At 40.7% G+C, this 17,875-nt stretch overlaps 1 protein-coding gene and 1 pseudogene across 1 annotated transcript in view; one reads left to right on the top strand and one right to left on the bottom strand.

The window, feature by feature from the left end:
• Positions 1–17,875, top strand: part of AP3M2 (adaptor related protein complex 3 subunit mu 2) — a 59,582-nt gene that overhangs the window by 13,911 nt on the left and 27,796 nt on the right. The gene's annotated exons all lie outside the window — the stretch shown is intronic.
• On the bottom strand, positions 3,920–4,080 carry LOC118730930 (annotated as a pseudogene).

Here is a 17,875-nt window from a genome sequence, read left to right as displayed (position 1 = left end):
AGAGAGTCATCGATCAGCTGCCTCTTGCACACCCCCTACTGGGGATATGCCCGCAACCAAGGTACATGCCCTTGACCGGAATCGAACCCGGGTCCCTTCAGTCCCCAAGCCGACGCTCTATCCATTGAGCCAAACCGGTCCCGGCAGGAAGGAGATTTTATATAGAGAGCCTGATTTCTCTAGGATTTTGACAACTTTGTGCACACATTTCTCCCATCTTGAGATACAATCTATATACCAACGTAGAAGCCTAATATGCTAAGTGTCCCCTCAGGAGTTCAACCGACCTGGAGTTTGATTGCTCGCTATGACATGTGCTGACCACCGGGGGGCGGCGTGGAATGAAGGAAGGCCCCTGCTGGCAGCCAGCAGCCACCAGGGACCCTACCCGTGCATGAATTTGTGCACTGGGCCTCTAGTGTTAGAGTATTTCATCTGTATTAAGTCAGGCCTTTCTGAAATCCTTCATCAGGCAGTTGCTTCTTCTTCTTCTTTTTAAATATATATTTTATTGATTTTGTACAGAGAGAAAGGGAGAGAGATACAGAGTTAGAAACATTGATGAGAGAGAGTCATCGATCAGCTGCCTCTTGCACATCCCCCACTGGGGATATGCCCGCAACCAAGGTACATGCCCTTGACTGGAATCGAACCCGGGACCCTTCAGTCCCCAAGCCGACACTCTATCCATTGAGCCAAACCGGTTTCGGCAGGCAGTTGCTTCTTATGAGGAACAGGGAATCGGAACCCAAACCCAGGCTAGATTATGCAGGTGGCAGTGCAACCAGGAGCATTGTCCTGGGAGAGGCTGAACACTCCTCCTGACTCAGCCATTCAGGCCTTGTGGGTGAATTTGAGGAACTAAGCCAGAGTGTTGGAATATGAAATAAAAGCCATACCTGGAGAACCCCAGGCAGGGCGTGGGGGATCACTAATGGCCCAATCAGAGCCTCTAGTTCTCTCCAATAAGGTGGATTACTATTAATATTAAAGGGACACGGTGAATGTGTGCACTGAACTGGTGAAACTGGTCATTCCAATTGCACTTGTATTTTTTTAATGTGGCTACTTTAAATTATTTACTTTATACCTAGAAGATTATCTTCTTAAGGTAAGAAAGAATCCTGAAAGGAATTCTGCTTTTTAAAAAAAAAAAAATTTATATACACAAGAGAGGCCTGATGCACGAAATTCATGCAAGGGGTTCGGCCCTCACAGCCACAGCAGCTTGGCTCAGCCCTCACAGCCCTGCCTTCATCCGGAAGGTTGTCCAGAAGGCGGTTCAGCTGTCCAGTCTAATTAGCATATTATGCTTTCATTATTATAGATTTTAATTTATCTTTATTGTTGAAAGTATTACAGATGTCCCTTTTATTTTCCACCATTGACCCCATCTGGCCCCTCCTCCCCAGGCCTTCAATTCTGCTTCTTTTGTTTTACACACATTTATAATCAGATAGGGTCTGCCTGGTTTTGGTCTCCATATTTAACAACACCTGAAGCAACTCTTTAACTTTATAAAATCAGAAAATTGCTTGATGAATAAAGATCACAGGTTTCCAGCAATAAATCTAACTGGAGGGTCTTCAAAACATCTAAACCAAGCCCTGGCGAGTGTGGCTCAGGTGGTTAAACTTCGTCCTATGCACTGAAAGGTTTCCAGTTCAATTCCCAGTCAAGACACATACCCAGGTAGCAGGCTCCATCTCTGGTAGAGGCATGCAGGAGGGGTGTTTCTCTCTCTGGTTCTCTCTCTCAAAAAAAATTAAAATTAAAGTGAAAAATAAAGAAAATAAAAATCCAACCAAAATATTAAATTTAGTAATTTAAATAAATAGGCGGGTGCATTTGAAGAATTCAGGTGGAATTCTTTTGATGCCAGGAATGAACTAGCACAAAAGTCCATCTGAAACTGCTGCATAATGACCCAGAGCCTCTTCCTTGGGGCACCTGGTAATAGAGTTGGGTCTGTGCAGGGTGGGGAGTTCCCCAAACCCTAGGATTCAGCAACGATAAGGCTTTGATCTGGGAGAATACACCCCTAGATGAGGCAGACCACAAGAATAATAGTTTGTACATTATCTTTGTGCAAAACTTTTTTTTTTTTTTTTTTTTTTTAAGAAAGTAAATGCCTCCATTGACATTTTGTGGCTATTAGCTTTTTTTGGAGTTCCTGGTCCAATTTTCACTCTGCATGGTGCAGAAAACAATCAGTGTGAATTTTAGTTTAAAGCAAATCAGATCTATAGCGCCCTAGACATCTGCCAGAAGTAAATGCAGCATTCCCTGGAGGAATATACCCTCAACCTAGGTCTGGGAGAAATCTGACAGAGAAATTTAAACCAAGATTAGCCAATAACCCCAATCACATAATACACAAGGAAATACACAAGCCATCATGAGGAAGATTCAGCAAAACAAATGAACCAGTTCTAGAAAGACTTCATTATGGGAATCTCAATATGCTAAGTGTCCCTCCAACTATCCAACCAGTGGCTATGATGTGCACTGACCACCAGGGGGCACATGCTCAATGCAGGAGCTGCCGTGACACACACTGGCCATTTACAAAGAAGTGGCATGTGGACCTGGCACCAACAAAGCAACACTCGGCTTCCCCCAAATGGGACACAGGCCCTGCCACAACCCCAGAATAACAGCTCACCAAATCGCAGCCAATGCTGCCAAGAACCCATGGTGCAAGATGCAGCCCACAGCCCAGCCCAGCCCAGAAATGGTTGCTGTGGATGCTGGTAATGACATCATGTAGCTATGTCAGGTTTCCTCTCCCTAGTGATTAGCCTCAGAGTTTCTTCAGCCCAGGAACATGATTTGCTTTATAGCCAGGTGCAAACATTTTACACTTTAACCAAATGTCTGTGAAGCTTTTTCCCATGTCTCATCTCATTTGATTCTCACAGAAGTTCTGGAATAGGTAGATAGGAGACTCTATGGAATCCTATTTTATTTTCATTTTATAGCCATAAATTGGAGATTTAGGAAGTTTAGAAACTTGACCCGACTGAAAAGAAGTAAGAAATGGTGGACCTTGAAAATGACTTCAGGTTTTCTCACAGTATAGAATATAGTCAAACACTGCTACAGTTAAATATTTCACCCTTTGTTCTCCCTGTGTGATTTACAATAATAATCTGCTTCGTGTTGATATTTACTGCTGTGTTGCTCACAATTACCTGAAAGAGAAGTTGGGGTGCTTCACTGGGCTGGAAAAAGTTTAGCTAAATCAGAAAGAAGGTTTAGTTAGGCAAGTTTATTTATAAATATAAAGCCCTCGCTGACACAATTGCATGCGTGTGTTTCCATCTGTCATTGTCAATCGTGAACTTGGTTGACACTTGTATTATAGAGAAAGGGTGAATAGTGATATTAAAATATTTCTTCAATTAATTTCCTTTCAATATACATGGATTTGTGTATAGGGCGTCTAGTTATTAGAAAATAGCCAGATAAAATACAGGGTACTTGGTTAAATTTGAATTTCAGATAATTAATAAATTTAAAGTGTGAGTATATCCCATGCAATATTTGGGATATCCTTATAGTAAAATTTTGGGTTTTTTTTTTAACCTGAATTTCAAATTTATCTTGATATTCTGTGGTTTTTTTGTTTTTAATATATTTTTAATGACTTCAGAGAGGAAGGGAGAGGGAGAGAGAGATAGAAGCATCAATGATGAGAGAGAATCCTTGATCAGCTGCCTCCTGCATGCATCTGCACTAGGGATCAAGCATGCAACCCAGGCATGTGCCCTTGACTGGAATCAAACCCAGGACCCTTCAGTCCGCAGGCCAACACTCGATCCACTGAGCCAAACCAGCTAAGGCCCTAACAGAGTTTTTAAGAGCTAACAGAAAGAGGAAGAGGTAATATTCAAAGTGGCTGAGAATTTTGCACAACTGATGAAAGAATCTGCAGACTCAGGAATTCCAATAAATTCCAAGAAGGATAAACTAAAAGAAATTTACTTCACATGAAAGGAATTTCACACTTCACGAACAATGAAGATGATCCTAGGAGAAAATCTACACTTGATCTTAGCCAAAAGGCCGAGAAGCGATCCTAGGAGAAAATCTGAGATGCAGGTAATTCTAAACAGGCATTCATTGTTATAAAGCAGTAATAATAATGTTTCATTTGTGGTGTTAAAAAAAAATACTGAGATAGAACAAACTCATTGGATCACAATAACAATGTAATCACAGAAGGGGGTTGTTGAAGTTAAAGATATCAATTATATTTAGATTTTTTTAAAGGTAGGTAGTCAAGTTGAAATTCAAAGCATAATTACTATAAGAAAAAAATTTTAGGGTGTGGAAGATAGAAGGGGGATAAGGACACATATGTATATCTTAAACAAAATTTAAAAATTAATTCACATCTTTAAAACTTTTAAAAATCAAAAATTGAAAGACTTTTTTAAAAAAAACAAAAAACGTCTTTTGCAGCCCTAACTGGTTTGGCTCAGTGGATAGAGTGTCAGCCTGTGGACTGAAGGGTCCCAGGTTCGATTCCGGTCAAGGGCATGTATCTTGGTTGCGGGGAACATCCCCAGTAGACAAGAGGCAGCTGATCAATGATTCTAACTCTATCCCTCCCTTCCTCTCTGTAAAAAAATCAATAAAATATATATTTTAAAGTCTTTTGCAGATAAAGAAATAAATTCAAATATATCAATAATAATAAATTTAAATAGATTTATTTTTTACATTTACATAGTACAACTAGTAATTATAGATTTTTCAAACTGGATATAGATGTCCAGTTCCTTCTCCCCAACTTACCATTCAGATAAGTCCCTCCCACTCCCACAGGAAAGAGTAAGAGAGGGGGATAGAGAGAAGGAGGATGGCTACCCTTTCAGAGGCCTTAAACAGTGGAAACTGGAAGCCATAGAAACTCAACAACTCTTACTGTTTTTAGATTCTAGATGTGGCTCTGTCTGTCTATATGTTATCTCAAAATTTAGTAAGAAGTAAATTTCAAAAATATTTAAAAATATTTTATAAGAGTGAGCACTAACCACATATAAAATCTTCTTAGAAAAATGTCAGTATCTCAGTACAGAAGAAAATGAAACTCTTGCCAAATACAATAGTACAATTTTTAATGTATGTAACTCTGCTCCACTCTTTGTTTTTCCCCCCTCATTCTTATTTAATAAATTCAATTTTTACAATTTCCATGATAGGCCCATTTTTAAGCAATAAGTAATTTTTCAACCATTAGTCCAGGAACATTGTAATATACTATATTTCATGATAACACCAAAATGCAAAAGTATTTTCTGATATGTTTTAAAAAACAACACTATAGATAACACTATGGTTGATGCTCCAATATCTACTCACTTCACCTCTCCCCAGCAACAATATGATTGGGGGAATTGAACTTAGCCTAAGGAGTGTGACCCAATTAGCCAAAAGGTGTTCCTATCCCATCCCATGCTTGTTCAAGAAAGGGCATTTTACCTCATTTTTGCCAGTGAAACATGAGCAGTTGGACTGAAGGTTTTTGGGAGACTTCATTGACAACACTGGAGAGCCAGACTCATTCTCTCCCTGCGATGTGACAAAGAAGTGTTTAGGCTCAACAATTACCAGGAACCATACTGCCTGAAACTTCTCTAATGCCCATTCTGCCTCTGGACATCACCAGTTAATCTAATCAAGGTCTTTGTTCATTAAGGCAGTTTGTGCCCAGTTTTCTATAGATGCCAAAAGATTCCTAACTTATATAATACTAGAGGCCCAGTGCATGAATTTGTGTACAGGCAGGGTCCCTCGGCCTGGCCGGAAATTAGGGTCCATCAGGGGGGCTGGCCAGTGATAGGGGTGGGTGGGGATGGGGGAGGAACCTCTGGAGGTTGGCTAGCCGCAGGAGGCTGGCTGTGGGAGCATGCTGACAACCAGGGGGCAGCTCCTGTGTTGAGCATCTGCTGCCTGGTGGCCAGTACACATCTTAGTGGCCAGTGTTTCAGTTGTTCGGTTGCTTAGGCTTTTATGCATATAGATTTATGCACACCATTAATGAATGGTGTGTCACTGTTTAGAGCAGAGGCTCTGAGATATTATTGAAATACTTTACTATAAAGCCCCTGCTGAAAGAGCATGCCCACTTCTTCACTTCTTTTCTTTTCTTTTCTCTTCTCTTCTTTTCTTTTCTTTCCTCTTCTCTTCTTTTCTTTTCTTTTCTTTTCTTTTCTTTTCTTTTCTTTTCTTTTCTTTTCTTTTCTTTTCTTTTCTTTTCTATTTTCAGTCAATCCTCACCTGAGGATATTTCCCATTGATTTTTATTTTTGTTTTTTAGAGAGAGTGGAAAGGAGGGGAAGAGACACAGAGAGAGTAACATTGATGTGAAAGAGAAACATAGATTGGTTGCCTCCCGACTGCACCCTGACCAGGGCCCACGGCCAAAGGCCTGGGTGAGCCTGCAACTGCGGTACATGCCCTTGACCAAAATCAAACCCAGGATCCTTCAGTCCACAGGCCAAACCAGCTAGGGCAGAGCATGCTCACTTCTTAATGAATTTGGAAGGCTTGGCAAGAACTACCTAGTTTGCATACTAATGAAAAGAGAATGTAATTTTTCTCCTATCAGTGTTTCCCAAAGTGTGGTATGCGTACCCCTAGGGATACGGGAAGAGTTTGGTGGGGGTACGCGTTGCACCGGAGTTTGGTGGGGATATGCACTGCACCATGCTTAGCTGCGCCTAATTCTACATTCTCAGCATTACGAAAATTATATCGGGTCTAGTAATAATTAATGTCGTTTTTAAACATTCGTTTAAAATCTTGCTTGGCGTTGACGTGTATTGACATAACCTTCAAACACGTGGTATCTACAGAACGTGTGAAGTGCAATTAACAAGTTTTGCTTGAAAAAGTTTGTGTTTGGTTTGGTTTTTGTTGCAAAACTAGGGCTAAGAAGATGGCGGATGAAGAGCATATTCGGCACTGCATGCTTTACGAGTTCCAATTAGGAAGAAAAGCAAGTGAGGCTGCAAAAAACATCTGTAGTGCTCTTGGTCAAGACGCAGTTAGCGCCAGAAAATGCCAGCGTTGGTTTGAGAAATTTCGCAAGGGAAATTTTTCGTTAGATGACAAGAGTGGTCGAGGCCGTGTGTCCAATTTTGATCAAGAAGCTCTTCAAGCTCTTTTGGTACAAAATCCTCAAATTACCCAACAAGAGCTTGCGACAACTTTAAATTGTTCACAAAAAACAATTTCCAATCAATTGCGTGCACTTGGCAAAGTCCAAAAGTTTGGAAAATGGGTTCCTCATGAGTTGACCGACAACAACCATAATCAAAGAGTCACAATTTGCAGTTCGCTCCTCTCTCGTCAAAACCGTTTGCCGTTTTTAGAGCAAATTGTTACCAGAGATGAAGAATAGGTGCTGTATGTTAATTTGAAAAGGCGGCCTCAATGGTTGGACAAAAATGAGGCTCCGCAGCCCACGCCAAAACCTGACTTGCATGCGAAAAAAGTGATGTTGTGTGTTTGGTGGAATTTTAAAGGAATTCTTCATTATGAACTTTTACCATCTAACCAAACCATCACAAGTGCAGTGTATAGTGCCCAATTGGAAAGGTTAGCCCAAGCTTTAAGAGAAAAAGAACCCGCGCTGATTAATCGGAAGGGCGTAATTCTTCACCACGATAACGCACGACCGCATACTGCAAGAATCACTGCTGAAAAACTGCGCCAGTTGGAATGGGAAGTTCTCCCTCAACCTGCATATTCTCCTGATATTGCCCCTTCCGATTACCATTTGTTTCTTTTTTTTTTTTTTTTTTTTTTTTTAAATATATTTTATTGATTTTGTACAGAGAGGAAGGGAGAGAGATAGAGAGTTGGAAACATCGATGAGAGAGAGTCATCGATCAGTTGCCTCTTGCACACCCCCTACTGGGGATATGCCCGCAACCAAGGTACATGCCCTTGACCGGAATCGAACCCGGGTCCCTTCAGTCCCCAAGCCGACGCTCTATCCATTGAGCCAAACCGGTCCCGGCCATTTGTTTCGTTTTTTGCAAAACTTTCTTCTTGGAAAAAAATTTAATAATGAAGAATGCCTCAAAAATGCATTGACCGAATTTTTTGCATCAAAATCACAAGAATTTTACAACAGAGGGATTAAAATGCTTCCTGAGCGTTGGGCACAAGTAGTAGAAAACAACGGCAACTATATTGTTGATTAAATGTTGTATTGTTTAAATAAATTCAATTTTAAAAAGTATTAGAAAACGACATTAATTATTACTAGACCTAATAGAAGGGGTACACATATGTCAAAAGTTTGGGAAGCACAAGTTTCAAGTACATGACAAACACAGATAGTAACCTTCTCAGTATCTGCTTCTTCCTCAGTAACAGAATTCAATTACATCCCGAACAGCAAAATATGCCCTTCAGATAATATATTCCAGTTTTTCTTGAATCTAAGGATACCATTTATGAGATGTAAGAAGTTATTGAGTAAGATTTGCTCTTCAAAAAGGGACAGACATTGACATGCATCCTTTTATTTCTTGCACCTTCTCACTTTCTGGAATGCAGACATGAGGGCTGGAACTCCAGGAGCCATTTGGGCCATGAAGTAAAGCTGAAGATAAAAGCTGCATGTTAAAGATAGTGGATCAAAGAGGTTGAAATAGCTTGGTTATCTGATGATGGCAGAGCTGTCTCACCAGCTCAGGGCTGCCTATGTCTGAGCTTCCTTTACATAAAAAAGAAATAAAACTTGTATCTTGTTTGATCTGCTTATTTGAATTTTTCATTCTAGATGCCACTAGAAAGTAATCCTGATTAATGAATGGTGTGTCACTGTTTAGAGCGGAGGCTCTGGGATTGACAAAACTGAAGTTGAGAACTTACTCTGCAGTTAATTAGCTGAATGACCTTGGGCATGTTAGTTAACCTTCCTAACTGAGGTCATCATCTGTAAAATGGGAATAATGGGTGGTACCTACATCATAGGGTTTTTGTGAACATTAAATGAATATTACATGCAGAAGTGCAATGCTTGACACAGACTAACAATCAGCAAATGTCAATAATATACTAGGCAATAATATACTAGGTATAATCTAAAGCAAAGAAGAAATCAGTGGTCTCCAATCTAAACTATAATAAGACTGTGGCTCTTCTTGTTAATCTTTCTACGTGTCTTTTGTCATCTATCTCTCCTATTCTTCAATTTTCAACATACTCTTTCCAAACCTGTGTGTCTTCTCAAGAACCCTATCCATTTCAGGATATGATATTGCAATTTCTAACTTTATTTGGCTTCCAGGTTACATTTTCTGCCTTATTTCTGATCCTTCCTACTCTGTCTCTGTCTTCTGGCCACCTTCTAAATGGTGGCACTGCCCACCCTGGTTTCTAACCTCACCCTCTTCTCAACCTACACACTGATCTCATCCATTCCTGTGGATATAATTATTGTTTATATTAATGGCTCCCAAACTGGTATTTCTAGCCTCACTCTTGGCTGCTGGATCTGCATGTCCATATATGAGAAATTGCCAGTTAATTCACTTAGGTCCCTTAAACTCAACAGGTCCGTAATGGAATTCATGATCTTCCTCAAACAACCTTCTCCCGGGTCTAATTATATTGATAATTCAAAAAATAACATGCCTGCCCAGCCAGCGTGGCTCAGGGGTTGAGTGCTGACCTATGGACCAGGAAGTCACGGTTTGATTCCTGGTCAGGGCACATGCCCGGGTTTCAGGCTCAATCCCCAGTAGGGTGCATGTACAAGGCTGCCAATTGATCCTCTCTCATCATTTATGTTTCTACCTCTCTTCCTTTCTCCCTTCCTCTCTGAAATAAATTTTAAAATATAGCATTTCTTCCCCACCAGTGTGGCTCATTGGATTGAGTATCCTCATTATCCCATGCACCGAGAGGTCACTGGTTTGATTCCTGGTCAGGAATGCCTGGATTGCAGGTTTGATTTCAGGTCAGAGGTGTGCAGGAGACAGCTGATTCATGTTTCTATCCATCTCCCTTCCTCTCTCTCTCTAAAACCAATACAAATATATATTTAATCTCACTTAAAAAAATAGCATTCCCTAAGTTTGAAAAATCTAAGTTTTTGAGGCCAGTGACACTTGCTTCCTCTGTAAGGGTCCAAAGTCAATTACCTTCCATTTTCCAAATGGTTGAAGCTCAATAATGATCGGAGGTACAAGACTTGCTACTACAAGTACCCTCATAGCATGATGATGGTTTGGTGGCCTGGTAGCCACCTGGGAGCAAAAGACCTTCCAGATCTACAATACAGATGATTAATGAACTACCTGCAGACTTTCACCTTGACTTAGGTACAGAGCCTACTACTCCTATAAAAGAGTTCTAATATTTCCTCAAATATCAGCATTATTTTGTTCTTCTGAAACTTGGAGAAAAATGGATCTTCCTGATATTCCAGTTTCCCCCCAACATCTGAATAGAAAAAATGTCAAACACACAGAAAATTTGAAAGAAATGTACAGTGAACACCCATATGCCCACTAGATTCTACAGTCAGAATTTAATTTTTATTAGCTAGAATAAATATTTGCCTGACCCTGTGAGATGTGAATAAAGTGATAGCTCTACCATAATTACATAGGAAGTATCTGTTCCTACAGGTAAGTCCAGTGTTTTATAAGGGCTCTGTACCACAGCCAATTCTTTGAGTGCTTTAAACAAGCCAACACAGGTCAGCTGTTACCTGGGTGGAGGAACTTTCAGAGAGTTCTTCCCAGCTTAAAGAAACAAAATTTCAAAGCCATTTGGCTTGCTGCCTGAAGACACCTTCAGATTTTGGCTCTTATAAGCAGGTGTTGTCCATAACCTAGAACTTTCTGGTTGTGCAATAGGAGAGCAATTGTCCCTGCTTTTGGGCTAGAAGATGACAGGGCCAGTGGTAGAGAGGAGGGTGTAAAGGCAAGTGGTAGACAGGAGGATGTAACTGGATTCATACCCCCTGCCATTGATTTTCCCAAAAGTTCTACTCTAAGATTAGTGGCAAGTGCCCCCACAGATGGTCTAGTGCTTTCTTCTACAAATTCATACAACCTTCCCCGTATCTTTCAGAGCCACTAAAGCCTTTAAAGAGAAAAAGGAATATAATTCCTCGAAATCTAAGGAAATCTGTGGCAACCATCTCTCTACATTGGTTCCAGCTACTGTACATGATGTCACAAGCTATATATTTCAATTCACAATAACTGCTTCATTTTGGCACAATATCATCTATCCTTGGCTTCCTTCTTTTCCTGGAAGGTCTTCAATGAAGAACAGATTCCAAAACAAAGGAATTTGTGCTCATCAGTAAACTAGCTGCTTCTCACAGAAAGAAAAAAAAAAAAAAACCATTGTGGCTGAATGAAATCTGTGACTTTTCATTCTCATCCTGTAAGACCTAATGCAATTTTTAAAAAATATATATTTTATTGATTTTTTTACGGAGAGGAAGAGAGAGAGATAGAGAGTTAGAAACATCGATGAGAGAGAAACATCAATCAGCTGCCTCTTGCACACCCCCTACTGGGGATGTGCCTACAACCAAGGTACATATCCTTGACCGGAATCGAACCCAGGACCCTTCAGTTTGCAGGCTGACGCTCTATCCACTGAGCCAAACCTGTTTTGGCAGTAATGCAATTTTATTAATGCTAAAGCCCTTTGAAGCAGCCCTGGATGTACAATTTTGAACAGGAGTGGAGTACTTGAATGAATATAAAAATAATTTAGAATGGGGATAGTAATTTTTTTTTGATACCTTTATTGATTTCAGAGAGGAAGGGAGAGGGAGAGAGAAATAGAAACCTTAATGATGAGAGAGAATCATTGATCGGCTGCCTCTTGCACACCCCCCACTTGAGATCCAACCCACAACCCGGGCCTGTGCCCTGACTTGAGAATTGAACTGTGACCTCCTGGTTCATATGTCAACCACACTGGCCTGGCGGGGGGATAGTATTTTTATATTATAGAAGTCCCTTTCCTATTTTGTCTTTCTGAAAACATGACCTTAACTCTAGATCTAAATATTTTCTGTAGAGAGCCAAACACTAAATCTTTTTAAAAATATATATTTTATTGATTTTTTACAGAGAGGAAGGGAGAGGGATAGAAAGTTAGAAACATCGATGAGAGAGAAACATCAATCAGCTGCCTCTTACACACCCCCCACTGGGGATGTGCCCGCAACCAAGGTACATGCCCTTGACTAGAATCGAACCTGGGACCTTTCAGTCCACAGGCCGATGCTCTCTAGCCACTGAGCCAAACCGTTTTGGCCAAACACTAAATCTTTTAGGCTTTGTGGACCATATCGTCTATTTTACAAGTACTCAGCTCTGCCATGTTAGCTCAAAAGCAGCCATAGACAACACATAAACAAGTGAGCATGGCTATGTTCCAATTTTACTTATGGACACCTAAATAAAGACTACATTAGTTATTCACAAAACGAAAACCTCATATTTCCTCTGCACAACCAACCTATAGCATGAGTTAAAAAAACACAGGCCCACTATTCTGTATACAACCAAAGTTTCCTCAAATATAGTCTAATTCTTAATATATACTTTTTATTCCTTTTGTGAGACCACAGGATTAGAGAGTCAAAATGAGCCAGCATTTTCACCATCATTTAAAAAGTAACAAAGAATGAATATTTTAGAATCAGTCAGATGAGAATTCAAATCCAGGCTCTGTAGCTTTCTTAACTATGTGATAAGAGGAAAATTGAAGAACATCTCTACATGTTTCTTCATTTGTAAAAATAGGCAAATAATTTGTTTGGAAGATTAAAAGAAATAATGCATATCAAACTCTCAACACAGTTTTCATTAAAGCACACAGTAAATGCTCGATAGATTTTAACTTATCATTATTTAGTAAGTCATTGCTAAGTAATGATTTTTATTTTTATCTGTGTGGAAAGATCATCAGTGGCATTGGGGTTCAATAGTCCATTTCACTGATTATATACCATTTTGTAATTAGGAAAATGATTCTAATATAATGTCATTTGTTTAATTTGAGAACCCTGTGCTTAATTTGTCAAAATTATAGGTGGATTATACAGTTGGCTCTATCCACTGAGCCAAACCAGCTAGGGCCTTTCTTTAAAAAAAAAAAAAATTTTTTTTAAATTGATTTCAGAGAGGAATGGAGAAGGAGAGACAGAAACATCAATGATGAGAAAGAATCACCAATTGGCTGCCTCCTGCATGCACCCCACTGAGGATCAATCCAGGCATGTGCCCTGACCAGAAATCAAACTGTGAGCTCCTGGTTCATAGGTGGATGCTTAACCACTGAGCCACATTGGCTGGGTCAGAGGTGTGTATTTTCATATCAGACTTGCCACTGTGACCATCTTTACACATCTGTGACTTAATGATATTTGTTTGTACATATGTACTTTAAAAATTAATATTTATTGAAGCATTTTAAAATAAGAGTTCAGACACCTTATGGAAAGTTCCAAATCTCATTAGTGTTCAAGCAAATGAAAATTTAAAGTTCTTTTCTTTTTTTCTTCTTTTTAAAAATATTTTATTGATTTTTTACAGACAAGAAGAGAGAGGGATAGAGTTAGAAACATCGATGAGTCATCAATCAGCTGCCTCTTGCACACCCCCCACCAGGGATGTGCCCGCAACCAAGGTACATGCCCTTGACCAGAATCAAACCCGGAACCCTTCAATCCGCAGGCCGACGCTCTATCCACTGAGCCAAACCGGTTTCGGCTAAAGTTCTTTTCAAGAATTATTTATTTATAGGCAATACATGGTACATAGGACAAAATTCAAAAGGTATAAAAGGTTGTATGATGAAAAGGAAGTTTTCTTCATCTCCCCATTACATCCTCTGTCCCACAGTGGCCCTCCTAATAACACCTTCCAGAGATGCAAACACACACACACACACACACACACACACACACACACACGGTCAAAGTAGGTTTACAGTTGTGTGTGAAACAATGTTATTATTTATCAATTATTGTATTATTTTCCGTATGGACATCTGTAAACCTACTTTTTCATTTACCTACCACACTGTTCTGCAGCTTGCTTTATCATTGAGAATATGTCAGAAATTTCCCATGTCTCTGCATATAGAGAGCTGCCTTGTATTTTGATTGATTGATTGATTGATTTCAGAGAGGAAGGGAGGAAAGAGAGATAGAAACATCAGTGATGAGAGAGAATCATTGATCGGAACTGCCTTGTATTTTTAAAAATATATATTTTATTGATTTTTCACAGAGAGGAAGGGAAAGGGATAGAGAGCTAGAAACATCAGTGAGAGAGAATCATCGACCAGCTGCCTCCTGCGTACCCCCTATCTGGGATGTGCCCGCAACCAATGTACATGCCCTTGATTGGAATTGAACCCGGGACCTTTCATTCCAAACCACTTTCGGCTGCCTTTTATTTTTAAATGGCGGCTTAATATTTCATCAGGAGAATGTGCTCCACATTATTTAACCAGCTTCCCTCCCACCCCACCTCACCCCCGGACAGACTTTTAGGGTGCTTTCCAGTTGCTTGTTCTTAACAAGGAAAACTGCGATGGTGCCTTGTAACTTTTCAGATAATTTATTCTGTGATTTCCTCCTTTCTCGTCCGACAAGTCTGAAAAGTGATTGTGTGGGGGCTTTCCCCAGTCCTCTGGCCCCAGACCTCGGCATGCATTCGTGGAGTCACTGGGTCTCCCTCCAGCACTGCTGTCACCGGTCTCCTGTTCATCTGTCCGTCTGCCTCCTTGGGCCCGGTGGGAGCCGGGCGTGCCAGTGAGCGTGTTGAGGGTGTGTGTGTGTGTGAGCAGCAGCGAGCGCACGTGTCCTGCGCCGGTGTCTGGGGCATGCACGCGTGGGAGGGGGCGATTCCCCGGGCAAGTGGCTGCTTGCTCCTTCTGCAGCGAGCGGAGCCCAGGTGGGGCTGCGATCCGGTCCGTGGCATGTGGTCCTGGCGTGGAGCTCGGGGTGACTCCGTCCCAGCTCCAGTCCGGACACAGTCCTCCTCCCCCCACCCCACCCAGGGGAGGTGTCCAAAGGTGTCTCTTAGAAACAGGCGCCGCCCGGGCAGCCCAACCCCAGAACAATGGGTCCTTTCAGCCGCCCCCTTTAGATGGATGGCTCGTCGCCATGGCAACCACCCCGTTATTGAAAGTCGGAGCGGTCCCGCCTCAGACCCTCTCTCTGCTCCCGGGCTCCCGTCCCCTCCCCCGCCGACCCCGCCGTATGGTGTGTGTGGCGGTGGCAGCTGTTGTCAAAAGAAGGCACCTCTTTGTCTCCCGGGGATGAAAGACATTTGGTTTCCAGCGCCACCCTCTCTCTCCACCCAACTTTTTTTTCTCGGCGCGCGCTGCACCCCGGCCCCAGAAGGCGCCCCTGGATGCTGGGACCCCGCCCGCCTCCCCAGCCGCAGCTTTGGCCCCGAGTTCCGCCCGGGTCTCTCCTCCCAGAGCATTTCTGCCTTGACCTCTCACTCTTTGAGTCACCAGAAGTCACGCTGACGAGGGCAGTGTCCAAACTTAAGGGAATTCGCTTGAGAAACCCGGGTTGTTGTGTGGGTTTGTTTTTTTGTTGTTTTTTTTTTGCATCTCTGCTCTCCTGTCCAAGCCACTTCTCCCCTCAGACCCAACAGCGCCACCTGCTGTGGCCGGGAGCTTATTGCTGGGTCTGCTCCAGTCCACGCAGAAACTCCGGGCCAGGCTAGTTGAAAAGTTGGGCCTTCTCCTTAGAATAAGGGACTATGTGACTAACGGTCCCAGGGATCTCCCACGCAGACAGCTGGACACCTTCAGGCTTAAATAAAAGGCAACCCGGTTATAGAAACAATATGACCTGTATTTTTCAAATACTTCTTGTTGAAACGAATGTAAGATTTAAAATACACGGGCAGGTCAACCCACTTGGGTCCCCTCCCTGCTAGAGGGAGTCTATCTCTCAATAAATTTTGCTTTCATTTACAGAAAAACAAACAAAAAAACATGGGCAACAGGTAGTGAAAACCTGTTGGAGTGGGTAGGGGCTGGAAGGAGGGGAGTAAAGGAGGGGGGAATGCGAGATATCTGTAATATTATCAACAATAAAAAACATATTTAAATAAGTGTATATTTAAATATATATACCAGTATATTAGTGGCCCAGTACACAGATATGTGCACATTTCTTCTTTAATTAGAAGAAATAACAACATGATATAACAACAAAGACATGATATAAAAACATTGATAAAAACAATGACTAATAAATTGATTAAACTTATTCTAATACCTCTCTGTATGCCACATTAAGAGTAAAAACACTTTCAGAGTGCTTGACTAATTTTCCTTGTGATGAAGCATTTACAACTTTAACATCGCATGCTTTTCGAACTTGAGAGAAAGCAACATGTAACTGACCGTATCTGAAAATTCATTCAGGCAGGAATATTCCTACTCTGTCTAGATTGGCACCAGCAAAAGCTTTATATGTATCGCCCATGCACGAGCCAACGTTTTTTATTTTTGTAATTGCCAGTGCGCGTCATATGTACTGGCTGGTTGGACAGTCAGACAGATGGTCGGTCACTTAGCCTTTTATAATATATTTTAAAGTTTTGTATTACTTTGAATGGATATCTAATTATGATTTACTTTATTTTGTTTGTAGAGGAACGTTATACAAATTAAATTAAAAATGAGAGAGCATCTTTGGCTGATAGTGTGTCTGGGATTTGAGGTTCAAAGAATATTGCATCTGAGCCCATAATCTGCACTCGGGATCCTAAGATTGGAATAGATGGTGTTTTCCAGCTCTCTCTGGAAATAAAAAATGTTATGGCAGTGAGGGAAAAAAACAGGATCAAGAAGGAGGAGGGATGCTGTGGAGAAAAAAATGCAGAAGCTTGTAATAAGTGGCAACAGAAAGAGAGAGCAAAACTGGGTATTTGAACTATTATGGAGATAAAGACACGTCAGGATTCTGTGTGGGAGGGAACAGTAATCAGTATAAAATGTTATCTAACACCAAATAGGGTAGATGCTAGAGCTAGAAATTTTAGGATAACTGTTTCAGATCTCATTAAGTCTACTTTTAAAAGAACTTAAAAAAAAAAAAACTTTGGGAATGCTACAAGAACGACAAGTAAAAGGCAAAGGAAGTTCAGCAGGTGACTGACAAGAGGTACAGTACATTTTTCTGGTCTTTGCTTCCAATTACTAACAATTACTTTTGATAAACAGGAAGCAGCCAAGCCTGGCACACAGGAAACAAGTATTTTCAAAGTGAAGGTTGTTTTCATCTGAGAATAATTTTTATCTAAATACCTATCTAGAAAATAAAAAGCATGTTTCTTGGATAACTTTTCTTTATAATCCAAGCTCCTTTGTTCCCCAACATCATTGAATAAATTGTGGAGGAAATTCTACCAGTTCTTCATGATATTTGATAAATATTTCTCCAGTGATTTCGAGTGAGTCACAACAGAGCATCACAATGCAGAACTCTATTTACTTAATGGCTTTTAAAAAGTATTTAAGATTGTTAACACGTAAAAGCAATTTTATCTTTTTGACAGTAATACTCATAGTTAAATCTGATTTTTACCAATAAATACATCATTTTATTTTATTAAAATTACACACTGCACTATATAGAACTGTGCTCCATAGGGCTCAGGGACTACCACAAGGATTAAGATTGAGGCCAAGGAGACAGAACTCAGAAGTTCTCATCCCATTCAAAGCAGCTCTGCTTTATCTGTTTCATATGTAAGCTTTCGTTTCTCTAAAGTATTTTACAGCTAAACAAAATTAAGACCATTGTTATAATAGACACAGAATTGGAAAAAAA

The sequence above is a fragment of the Pipistrellus kuhlii genome, unplaced genomic scaffold, assembly GCF_014108245.1.
Source record: "Pipistrellus kuhlii isolate mPipKuh1 unplaced genomic scaffold, mPipKuh1.p scaffold_m20_p_3, whole genome shotgun sequence".
Taxonomy (NCBI): Eukaryota; Metazoa; Chordata; class Mammalia; order Chiroptera; family Vespertilionidae; genus Pipistrellus; species Pipistrellus kuhlii.
The sequence above is the reverse complement of the archived record's forward strand: the minus strand, read 5'-3'. Positions and strand labels throughout refer to the sequence as shown.